We start from the raw sequence: 12,340 nt of genomic DNA, 5'->3' as shown, positions 1-12,340 counted from the left end.
GACGCGCATGGTTGGGAGATGTAGTCTTTATATTATGTCTTTAGCGTGATAAATGTCGGGTTGTGTTTTAAATATAGCGTCAGTAATATTTGATTTATTGCATTTTAGCTTGTACATTATTAAGCCTGGGTTGTTGGTTTATATGTAGGATTTATTTGAAAGTCGTGACCAGAAGTCCATTCAGGACTACATTTCCCAGAATCCTCGCGCCAGGAAAACCGTCCTCGTAATTTGACTCAAACCGGAAATGGGGTTAGACGAAACGCTATGAAATGCTGTCTTTCCTCGGATGTTTGTAATAGATTCTTTAATTCAAAGATGTTGACTCTAATGGTAAAATATGTATATAAGTAATATGCAAATGCGTGATGATGGAACATTCGCCTCTGTGAGTGTAAATTAATAGTAAATAATTGCACTGCAATTAGGACTAATAATACCTTGCTGAGATGAAACACAACAGCTTTGCCTCTGTTAGTGCCCCCTGTGTGGTTTATACTCCTGCTTTCAATGAATAAAAATCAAAAGCAGAGCTTTGCAACTCCGGCAAAAATCGTAATCGTGCTTTGAGCTCATTCCAAAAACTCAGTCTTGCCTGGTCTCTTACAACCTTTTCTCCAGGTTTGCCCAGATGCTGTACAGCTGAAGATAAAGGGCCCCAAAGCAGGATATTATATTTTCCAAAAACACCTCTTTGAGCTGTAATAGAATATGTAGCAGCATTTGTGTATGACATGGACATAACCCCCTCTGAGCATCTGAGGTCAGCAGATATCTCATAAATGCATTCGAAGTGGTGTTGAAATGCGCTCTGCTGGTTGCCTGTTTCAACTGAGGACGAAAGGACCGGGTCTGTGAAAGATATACAGGCACGAGCCTCGCAGAGGAGAAGCGGGGGTTTTAAAGGTTTATAACCACCTGCTATGTATTAGCATTACAGACTTTGATCAGTGTCTTCATTAGACTTCTTTGTAATCGCTCTTCTTTTATTATAGAGCCGACCCAGGCAGGCCTGGTACACAGATTAATCGCATGTGTTCCTTTCACCTGTCTTGTAAAAAGCTCAAAGCGCTCATACTTTCAAAGATTTCAGTGTCTCTGTCATCTTGTTGCAATAAACAAGAGGGCTCTTTTGATTCCTATTTATAACCTACATTTCCGTCCTTCTCTTTTAGCTTTGGAGGGAAATATGTGTTTGAAAAATACCTTGAGCAAAGTGGCTCCATATGGACATAAGAGCATAAGCACATGTGTCTATTTGGATTTTTTGAAAGTAGAAAGGAAATTATGATTCTGCCATTCTAGAAATTTAAGTTCATGTCTGTTTATGGTTCATGTGTGACTCACATCCAATCAATTAATGTTGCTTGTGTTTGTGCATTTCCGTCCATTTCCGTGTTAAATCGTTTTTCATACTGTACATTACTTACAACTGTCAATCAAGGCTTGACATTTCAGTGACCCGTCAGCCTCGGATCAGTTCTCATCTTCTTGCCAATTGCTATTCGCTTGAGCTGCGTCCAGTCATCCATCTCGTCTTGTGTTCAAAAATAATTTTAATACGTGATCAGCAACTCAAATGCAGGTTGATGGGCAGTGTGCTTTCAGTTGTGGTACAAGCTTGGATTGAAGAAAAAAGAGGCAAAGAAGAAAACTTTGAACTCCTGCAGATCATCAAATCCTCCTTGTCTTTTGTCTGGCCAATTCTCTGTTCTCACTTTTCACCATGGGGGATGTTATGCGTTATTGTGCAGCATCGGCGGCGAATGACCCTCTGACAGGCCTGCTTTTTACCCCCGCAAATATAATAGGCATGTTAAAAAGAGACTATACTGGGCTGAAATCAAAGGTGAATAAGAGCTTTGTGCCAAAAAACAAAAAGAAACATTAAAGACAAATTCAGTAACCATTGTGCCGAGCCCAAATATTAGAACCAGAAGAGGCTACAGACTGCCTGATGCATGGCTTAAAAAACTGCTTGTAAGTAAAAGCAGTCTTTCCTTTAAATAATAATAGGTTTCCCCTTTAAGTGCATATATGGGCCACCTATACTTTAATATAGCATTATCAAGTTGTGATGTGGTTTCTTCTAAAGACGTGGTAAAGTCTGGTAAAAATTCTGTGAACATAGTAATAGGGTTTCCCAAGAGCGTCAGACACATTGAGACCGTTGTTCAATATCGTTAAAGACCAAATTTCGTCCTCCCCACATCCTGTCCGTGACCATTTCCTTGGTGTCCTCCGTGATACGCCTTGGAGAAGGGGCGGCCTTTTGATTTTTATTTGTATTGAATAGGCATATGGAACAGGCATGTGTATCTCCTGTGTCCTAACCTTCGATGATAAGCTGTAGGAAACTGTTATTTGTCAGTGCTATAAAGGAGATTGCTGCCTAGTGGTTTCAATTAACTTCAAAGCACTCTTCCCAGGCAGTAATAGTCATATCAAAACCTGAACAGTATTATTTTGGTTCCATGCTGGTGCTCTCGGAATGATTATGTACCCTTTTCAAAAGAGATTTCTTTTCTTGCTGACTTTATGCATTCCTACCGCTCAATGCGATTTTTTTTCTTCTTCCAGTTTTATTTTCATATTTTTTGTTTGTACTCTCTAGGTATGGCCCACCGTTACAGCTATCGAATGACTGGTCGGCCTGTGGCACAAATCATTAATGGATAAAACCAAGCAATACCTGCTTTAAGAATTATGCACTCAAAACAAATAGGGTCATAAATAGTTGCATCCGCTTCCTGCGGGCAGTGTTTCGAGGACCGTATAAAGCTCCACAAATATTAGTAGTCTCTGATTTACTGCGTCTCATAATAGTTTGTGAAATAAGGGTTAACAACCCTGTCTTTGAATGTCACGGTGGCCCTTTTGATGGATTCGTGTTCAGCTCTGGCGCAACCTTTAGCTTGTGTACGCAGAACCAGGCAACCAGTGCCTATTAAAATGATTCACAAAATACATGCACTAAATACATGTTGATTAAGCCCCCTATAAATGATCACACACGCACCGCAGAAAATGTCTCGATGGTTGCTTAAGGAAGAGCGTGCAGCCTTCTGTTAGATGTGGTGTACCTCCTTGGCTAGGATCGTTTCCAGACGCCATCAGAGGGGGCAGTTTTGCTAGAGCTGTGATTTGAATACCGCGATCAGTGAACAGTTTTATAGGAAATCCATTAAACGTGAGGTTTGACATACAAAAGAGGCCTGTGCGCAATGTCAGGCTGAAAGACATTATAAAATTCAATATACAGGAGCACACATCTTTTCTGTGTGTTTGTGTCTCGTATGAGTCTGTATGGTGGTTAGGCCACTTGAAGTTGAAGTCTTCTGCCTTCATAGCTAAACAATGTAAGGAAATTCAATAGGAAAAATGAAGGCGCGAGGCTGGTCCCAGCTAACAGGGAACGTTCCCGTAACTTTGGCTAACGTTCTCTGAAGGTTCTCTCAAAGTTATCAAAAATGTTCTTGAAATAACGTTTGTAGAACGTTTTCTTAACGTTATCTGCAATTTATAAACGTTCTTAAAACGTTAGCATTAAAAACGTTATAGTTGCATTGTTAGCAAAACGTTCTTAAAACATTTGCTTTGAAAACGTTGCTATTGCATTGTTAATGTAACGTTCTTAAAACGTTAGCATTAAAAACGTTATAGTTGCATTGTTAGCAAAACGTTCTTAAAACATTTGCTTTGAAAACGTTGCTATTGCATTGTTAATGTAACGTTCTTAAAACGTTAGAATTAAAAACGTTATAGTTGCATTGTTAGCAAAACGTTCTAAAAACATTAGCATTGAAAACGTTACCTTTGCGTTGTTAATGCAACGTTCTTAAAACGTTAAGATAAAAAACGTTATAGTTGCATTGTTAGCAAAACGTTCTAAAAACATTAGCATTGAAAATGTTACCTTTGCGTTATTAATGTAATGTTCTTAAAACGTTAGCATCAAAAACGTTATAGTTGCATTGTTAGCAAAACGTTAAAAAAACATCTGCTTTGAAAACGTTACCTTTGCGTTGTTAATGTAACATTCTTAAAACGTTAGCATCAAAAACGTTATAGTTGCATTCTTAGCAAAACGTTCTAAAAACATTAGCATTGAAAACGTTACCTTTGCGTTGTTAATGTAATGTTCTTAAAACGTTAGCATTAAAAACGTTATAGTTGCATTGTTAGCAAAACGTTCTTAAAACATTTGCTTTGAAAACGTTGCTATTGCGTTGTTAATGTAACGTTCTTAAAACGTTAGAATTAAAAACGTTATAGTTGCATTGTTAGCAAAACGTTCTAAAAACATTAGCATTGAAAACATTACCTTTGCGTTGTTAATGCAACGTTCTTAAAACGTTAAGATAAAAAACGTTATAGTTGCATTGTTAGCAAAACGTTCTAAAAACATTAGCATTGAAAATGTTACCTTTGCGTTATTAATGTAATGTTCTTAAAACGTTAGCATCAAAAACGTTATAGTTGCATTGTTAGCAAAACGTTAAAAAAACATCTGCTTTGAAAACGTTACCTTTGCGTTGTTAATGTAACATTCTTAAAACGTTAGCATCAAAAACGTTATAGTTGCATTCTTAGCAAAACGTTCTAAAAACATTAGCATTGAAAACGTTACCTTTGCGTTGTTAATGTAATGTTCTTAAAACGTTAGCATTAAAAACGTTATAGTTGCATTGTTAGCAAAACGTTCTAAAAACATTAGCATTGAAAACGTTACCTTTGCGTTATTAATGTAATGTTCTTAAAACGTTAGCATCAAAAACGTTATAGTTGCATTGTTAGCAAAACGTTCAAAAAACATCTGCTTTGAAAACGTTACCTTTGCGTTGTTAATGTAACATTCTTAAAACGTTAGCATTAAAAACGTTATAGTTGCATTCTTAGCAAAACGTTCTAAAAACATTAGCATTGAAAACGTTACCTTTGCGTTGTTAATGTAATGTTCTTAAAACGTTAGCATTAAAAACGTTATAGTTGCATTGTTAGCTAAACGTTCTTAAAACATTAGCATTGAAAACGTTACCTTTGCGTTGTTAATGTAAAGTTCTTAAAACGTTAGCATTAAAAACGTTATAGTTGCATTGTTAGCTAAACGTTCTAAAAACTTTAGCATTGAAAACGTTACCTTTGCGTTGTTAATGTAACGTTCTTAAAACGTTAAGATTAAAAACGTTATAGTTGCATTGTAAGCAAAACGTTCTAAAAACATTAGCATTGAAAACGTTACCTTTGCGTTGTTAATTTAATGTTCTTAAAACGTTAGCATCAAGAACGTTATAGTTGCATTGATAGCAAAACGTTCAAAAAACATCTGCTTTGAAAACGTTACCTTTGCGTTGTTAATGTAACGTTCTTAAAACGTTAGCTTTAAAAACGTTATAGTTGCATTGTTAGCTAAACGTTCTTAAAACATTAGCATTGAAAACATTACCTTTGCGTTGTTAATGTAATGCTCTTAAAACGTTAGCATTAAAAACGTTATAGTTGCATTCTTAGCAAAACGTTCTAAAAATATTTGCTTTGAAAACGTTACCTCTGCGTTGTTAATGTAATGTTCTTAAAACGTTAGCATCAAGAACGTTATAGTTGCATTTATAGCAAAACGTTCAAAAAACATCTGCTTTGAAAACGTTACCTTTGCGTTGTTAATGTAACGTTCTTAAAACGTTAGCTTTAAAAACGTTATAGTTGCATTGTTAGCTAAACGTTCTTAAAACATTAGCATTGAAAACATTACCTTTGCGTTGTTAATGTAATGTTCTTAAAACGTTAGCATTAAAAACGTTATAGTTGCATTCTTAGCAAAACGTTCTAAAAATATTTGCTTTGAAAACGTTACCTCTGCGTTGTTAATGTAACGTACTTAAAACGTTAGCATTAAAAACGTTATTGTTGCATTGTTAGCAAAACGTTCCAAAAAACTTTGCTTTGAAAACGTTACCTTTGCCTTGTTAATGTAATGTTCTTAAAACGTTAGCATTAAAAACGTTATAGTTGCATTGTTAGCGAAACGTTCTAAAAACATTTCGATTAAAAACGTTACCTTTGCGTTTTTAATGTAATGTTCTAAAAACTTAGAAACCCACCACCAGACATCTTTTTGACGACTTTTTGCAGGTTGGGATAAGCATTACCAAAGCTATAATTGCATTGTTAGGGGGACATTCAAAAAACATTAGCAATGAGTGCCATCGATCAGCCGGACTTGGTTCTGTGGTGCAGCGCCAGGACAGTCCTCATAGTTGAGGTGTCTGTACCTTGGGATGAGGTCATTAACAAAGCATTTGAAAGAAAGAATCTAATGCCAACTTGTCAGCGAAGGCTGAAGATCGGAGCTGGACATCGAAAGTGTTCCCCGGTGGAAGTGGGCTACAGGGGCTGTGTTTCCAATTCCACTATAAGGCTGCTTAAGAAAGTGGGGATCAGAGGAAAGACCAAACGAACACTAGTCAAACAACTTGCCACTCTCGTTGCGAGTTAGGCCACTGGCTCTGGTTGAAACAGAATGACGGAATATGGGCTGCCAAGTGACCACATAAAAAATAGTGTTGTTTTATGATGCCATATGGGACCAGGAGGTCTGAGCTAACATTAACGGAGCCAGAGGGGCTTTAACAGCCTTAGCCAATGGTTTGGTGTATTTGGTTGCGTTCATTTTGGTAATGTGTTGTAATGGTATGCCATACAGGACTGTGGGGGACTGAGCGCGCATTAACGGTTTGGGTAGTCTTGGCCTAATGGTTAGAGAGTCGGAATCGTGACTAGAAGATTGCCGGTTCGATTTCTCAGGGCCGCCAGGAAACGACTGTGGTGCCTTTGAGCTGCTGTGATAGCTGCACACTGCTTCTGCCAGATGACCTTGTAACAATGCGCAACACACCCAGGTCTGATTAATCTGTGGTGGGCCTACCTTGGCTGAGGGTGTCTTGTGATAAAGGGCTGAAACACCCAATGAGGCTGAGGTGCACAACTGACGATGTGTCGCATTGATGGGAACCATACAAAGGGCACTATCAGCAACACCTCACCAAAAGGCATGGTATTGTGATGAAATTGGGACACACAACTCATGAGATGTCTCTCTGATAATGACAAGGAAAGGTAAGTATGCTATGTATTATAATCATTTATGACCAGACACAGAGGATGGCTACCTGACGAACCAGTGCAATCTCAGACATCCTTTCCTCTATTCATATTCTTGACTGCTTCCCTCTGTATAAGGCATGGGAAATGTCTTATTGGGCAATTCAACTGTGCTGTAATGCGATTATACCAACTAGTCCTATTAAGCGAATCTGTCAGGAGATTTTTTTCGCTCATTTTTGCTCATATTTCTGATCCGAAATACAATTCTCAAAACTACTTATTCAAACTCCACAACATTTCTCAGCAGCGGAAGTTGTAGTGAATGGGAGAGTACCACAAATTTTTTTTTTCCATTCCCATTTGCTCAAATAGCCAAAAATAGCCACAAAATAGGAAAAAATATAGAACTGAATGCAGTCAGCAGAGAGAATGAAATCAAGTTTACAGAATTTGCATAAGAAACACCCCCACATTAGCATTAACTAGTTTTTTTTCTTGTAATTTGATACAAAGGCAGTATAATACCAAATATAATCTTATAAATGTACATTAATTTAAAAAATATAAATACATATGAAAAACTTTCAAGGATTAACGATGCTGATGACCGTGATAGTATGGGCGTGGTTTAAGAGAGCACACCACGTGCGTTTTCAAACAGCGGGACTAACGGACGGACGACTTCAGAGCTACTTCGACTTCCAGGTAAGCATAGAGACCTTTGCTGATTCTATGAAAAATACATTAATAACAATGTTGATCATCTTAGTTTTGCAGCAGTTACTATTGTTTTAATGAGGTTATGATTGGGTTAACCGTAGGATTGAATTATCTCGAAAACTGCGGCCGTTATTCACAGAGCTGTTAGCTATAGCTATAGGCTAACGTTATTTACAACTAAGGAATACAGTCGAATGTCGTTGATAAATGTTTTTGCTAAGGCGATGTTTTCCCGAACATTTAGTTCACTCTTTTGATTTATCGAAATGTTTTTCGTTGGACCACTTTCTTGATATTCAAACCAAATCGGCTAAGAGCATCGTCGGTCCTGGAGGGCCGCGTTAGAGTTTATAGCTCCAACCTTAATATAACACGCCATAAAAAGCTCATCTGTGTATTCGGGATTAACGTTATTAACCCAGAAAGCAAGACTTGTGTTTGATAAGGATTGGATCGAGTTAAACTCTGCTAGCGCGGCACTCCAGTAGCGACGTTGCCTTCACTGGGCTAAGATTAGATGACCGGATGAACAAGACGCGCAATTTTACCCAAAGCGTTAAAGTTAGTTTGACGTTTGATATTCATTAGACATTTAGGCATTTGCGCGTATTATGTTTTCATATACGGTACTGAATCCATGTTTTTATGTTTAATATGATGTACTTCAATTAATTTAACTCTGCCACCGTTTCAGATAAAGTTATCAAACCAACTGTCAAATTATCAGAATATTATTCACTATAACGCATCAGGCTTGTTTTATTTTCAGATTAATTAATTTGTCTGTTTTTTCTCATTTCTTTAACAGTGGCAATTTTACAAAATATATCCCTCATGGAGTCTGACCGGGACTGGGTATGACCATTTTGTTCCCCCCTTTTAGTTTTTTTTTTTATTTATTTAAATTATTTTTTATATTTAAATTCAATTATTTTCAATATTTGCCATGTTAAAAATGTCTTTAAAATATTATTTTGCGCAAGGTAGAAAATTGAAACTCTTGTCAATAAATAATATTTTTAACGATACAATAGCGAGACTATATTGATGCAGTAATGCTCAGTGTTTGAATATTAGTTGTAAATACAAATGAAGAGTTTGGTTTTCAATTTTCAAAAATCATTTATTATGTTTCATTGTGTTAGTGAGCTGTATTTTTTGAGTTAGTATGTCTTAAATCAAAACAAACAAACTGCAGTTTGATTGATATCACTCAATTGGAATGAACAATAATTTTTTTTAAACATAACTTTATTTTGGAATTATTGTTATCTCATTTTGGAGCATACTCTTCAAATACTAACTTAAAGGAACACCTGTCCATAACTCTGACTAATCATTAGTTCATAATACTTAAACAATAAAAAAAAATATTCGCTCCTTTTTTATAAGATCTTCTGCATGAGCAACTACAGTGTTCCAGTTATTTTATACTAAATCTCACCTCACTTAAAGGAGAAGTTCACCCAAAATTATACTTTGTGTGATTTTTTTTTTTTTACTCACCCACATGACGTTAAACATGTTTATACAACTTCCGGCATCTTTGGACTACAAATAAAGATATTTAGGTGACATCCTAGAAATTTCCAGGCCTCCTCATAGACATCATGGTGTCAGTTTTGCTAAGGTCCAGAAAAGTACTACAGACATCATCAAATTGGTCCACCCGTGCATTGTGGCTCAGTTGAAATTTTTTGAAGCGATGAGAATGCTTTATGTGCGAACAACACACCAAAATACAGATTTAATCAATATATTCTCCTCTGTCTTTTCAGTGTATTCACAAGAGCACTTCTTCATCTTCTTCTTCTTGGATGAGAGCACATTGACGCATGCGTATTAGGTTTGTGTGCCGAACAACGCATGGGGATTGCCCCTATTGGGCATTCTTACTCATAACACGGAAGCGCAACTCTGTGTTTCTTCATGCAGAAGAAGTGCTCTTGTGAACGCGTAGCATACACTGACATTCGTCAGACACTGACACAAAACGGTAGTTTGGTTTGTTTTTCAAACATAAAGCATTCTTGTCGCTTCAAAAAATTCAACTGAGCCACTATGCACGGGTGGACCAATTTAACAATGTATTTAGTACTTTGCTGGACTTTGGCCAAAACTGACACCATGATGTCTATGAGGAGGCCTGGAAGTCTCTCTGATGTCACCTAAATATCTTCATTTGTGCTCCAAAGAAGCCGGAAGTTCTCTAAACCTGTTTAACGTCATCTGGGTGAGTAAAAAATCACACAAAATTGATTTGTGGGTGAACTTCCACTTACAATACTGTTGTCTTCTTGTCGTTCCAGTATCTCCCGACATTATCTGAAGCTTAGGTCCACTAAGATGTCCCGTTGATTGAAGCTGACATGGAGTCACAGTGACATCCTTAAAAACTTTTGTCATGTATAATACATCTCTGCATCTTAAAATATTTCTCTGCATCTTTAAATATTTGTTTTTTTAATTTTTTGTCTATGTTTTAGATTTAAGTGTTTAAGCTGTTTTCATGAAAAAATATTGCCATGTCTACCTTTTTTTATGAATGTTCTAAATATTTTGAATAATTTCAATCCATTTAAAAATCTTAAAGTTCTTGATTTTGTTTTATATTGATGTGAACTGGAAATACTGTTTGATCTGCAAGTTAATTATATTATAAACTGAATTTAACTAAAATATAAAGTATACATTTAATTGATTCTTTGTACATGTCATTGATTTTGTATCCATAGTATCTATACATTTGACCCATACAATGTATTGTTTGCTGTTGCTACAAAGAACCGGAATAGTATTTTTAGTTTCCTAATGTTTTATATAACGTTCTTAGAACATTTTTATAACAAGAGACTGGAACGTTCTTAAAAGATTTTAATAACTTTCTTATAACCAAACAATAACGTTAATACAATGTTTTAAAACTGGTAGTTTTGAACGTTCCAAGAATGTTTAAACATATTGTTTTTATAATTAACTGTGAACTGTAGGAAAACGTTCTTAGAACATTAATATGATTGCAAATGGAACGTTTGAATAACGTTCTTACAACCAAACAATAACGTTAATACAATGATTATAAAACTGGACGTTTTGAATGTTCAAACATAAACGTTTTTAAAACTTTATGTGAACGTTAGGAAAACGTTCTTAAAATATTAATATAATGGCAAATGGAACGTTTTAATAACATTTTAAAAAACGTTCTTGGAACATTACTATAATGGAAAATGGAACGTTCTTAGAACGTTTTTATAATGGCAAATGGAATGTTTTTATAACGTCTTTAAAAACGTTCTTAGAACATTAATATAACAACAAATGGAACCGTTCTAAAAACGTTTAGAATAACGTTCTTATAACCAAACAATAACGTTAATACAACGTCTAAAAAACTGGACGTTTTGAACGTTCTTAGAACGTTAAAACATTAACGTTTTTAAAACTTAATGTGAACGTTAGGAAAGCGTTCTTAGAACATTGTTATAATGGCAAATGGAATGTTTTTATAACGTTTTTAAAAACGTTTTTAGAACATTAACATAACAACAAGTGGAACCGTTCTAAAAACGTTTTGAATCACGTTCTTATAACCAAACAATAACGTTAATACAACGTCTAAAAAACTGGACGTTTTGAACGTTCTAAGAACGTTAGAACATAAACGTTTTTAAAACTTAATGTGAACGTTAGGAAAACGTTCTTAGAACATTCATATAATGGCAAATGGAACGTTTTAAAAACGTTCTTAGAACATTGTTATAATGGCAAATGGAATGTTTTTATAATGTTTTTAAAAACGTTCTTAGAACATTAATATAACAACAAATGGAACCGTTCTAAAAACGTTTTGAATAACGTTCTTATAACCAAACAATAACGTTAATACAACGTCTAAAAAACTGGACGTTTTGAACGTTCTAAGAACGTTAGAACATAAACGTTTTTAAAACTTAATTGAAACGTTACAGGAACGTTTTTATAACGTAAAATTGTTAGCTGGGGTGATAAACAAATGCTAAATTTCAGTTTGTCATTTTGGTAGCTTCTTCAAAATATTTAAACAGGCATTCAGCTTTTTCTTAGTTCTACATAACCAGGACAGATCAAAGTGTTTTAGAATGTAAGCTAAAGAGCAATAATGGAGTTCAAAGCAAGCTCTTTGAACACAAATGTTTTTGGTTACTTTTATGAGGGCTTCTCTGGAATTTTCTCTCAATGCAAGCCATACTAAACGGCAAAGGACAAAAGTGAAGAGGTACACAATAAAACTACAAATTGAATTTATTATCATGGCAGATAAATAGTACAAGCTAGTGACATGGAGCCGTCCTTAGTACCTCGCTAACTCAGTTAGCTGGATTTGATTGTTGATGATTTCGCATGATCTTGGATTGCTCGGTTCTTCGACGGTCTTCCTGGACTTGTTGTTTAAGCAACAGGTCCATTAGTTTAAACCTGCTCGGGAGCAGGCTAATTTCATGCAAACAGGATTAGATGGCAGCCATGACGCAGT

The 12,340-nt window shown here is 35.6% G+C and overlaps 1 long non-coding RNA gene across 1 annotated transcript; it reads left to right on the top strand.

Moving 5' to 3' along the window:
• The first annotated feature begins 7,751 nt into the window (after positions 1-7,751).
• On the top strand, positions 7,752-10,337 carry LOC130428535 (uncharacterized). The gene is made up of 3 exons (XR_008907483.1): positions 7,752-7,809; positions 8,633-8,679; positions 10,134-10,337. It is a non-coding gene; the product is annotated as an uncharacterized LOC130428535 (long non-coding RNA).
• Positions 10,338-12,340: the final 2,003 nt, after the last annotated feature.

The sequence above is a fragment of the Triplophysa dalaica genome, chromosome 1 (genome assembly GCF_015846415.1).
Source record: "Triplophysa dalaica isolate WHDGS20190420 chromosome 1, ASM1584641v1, whole genome shotgun sequence".
NCBI classification, from domain to species: Eukaryota; Metazoa; Chordata; class Actinopteri; order Cypriniformes; family Nemacheilidae; genus Triplophysa; species Triplophysa dalaica.
The sequence above is the reverse complement of the archived record's forward strand: the minus strand, read 5'-3'. Positions and strand labels throughout refer to the sequence as shown.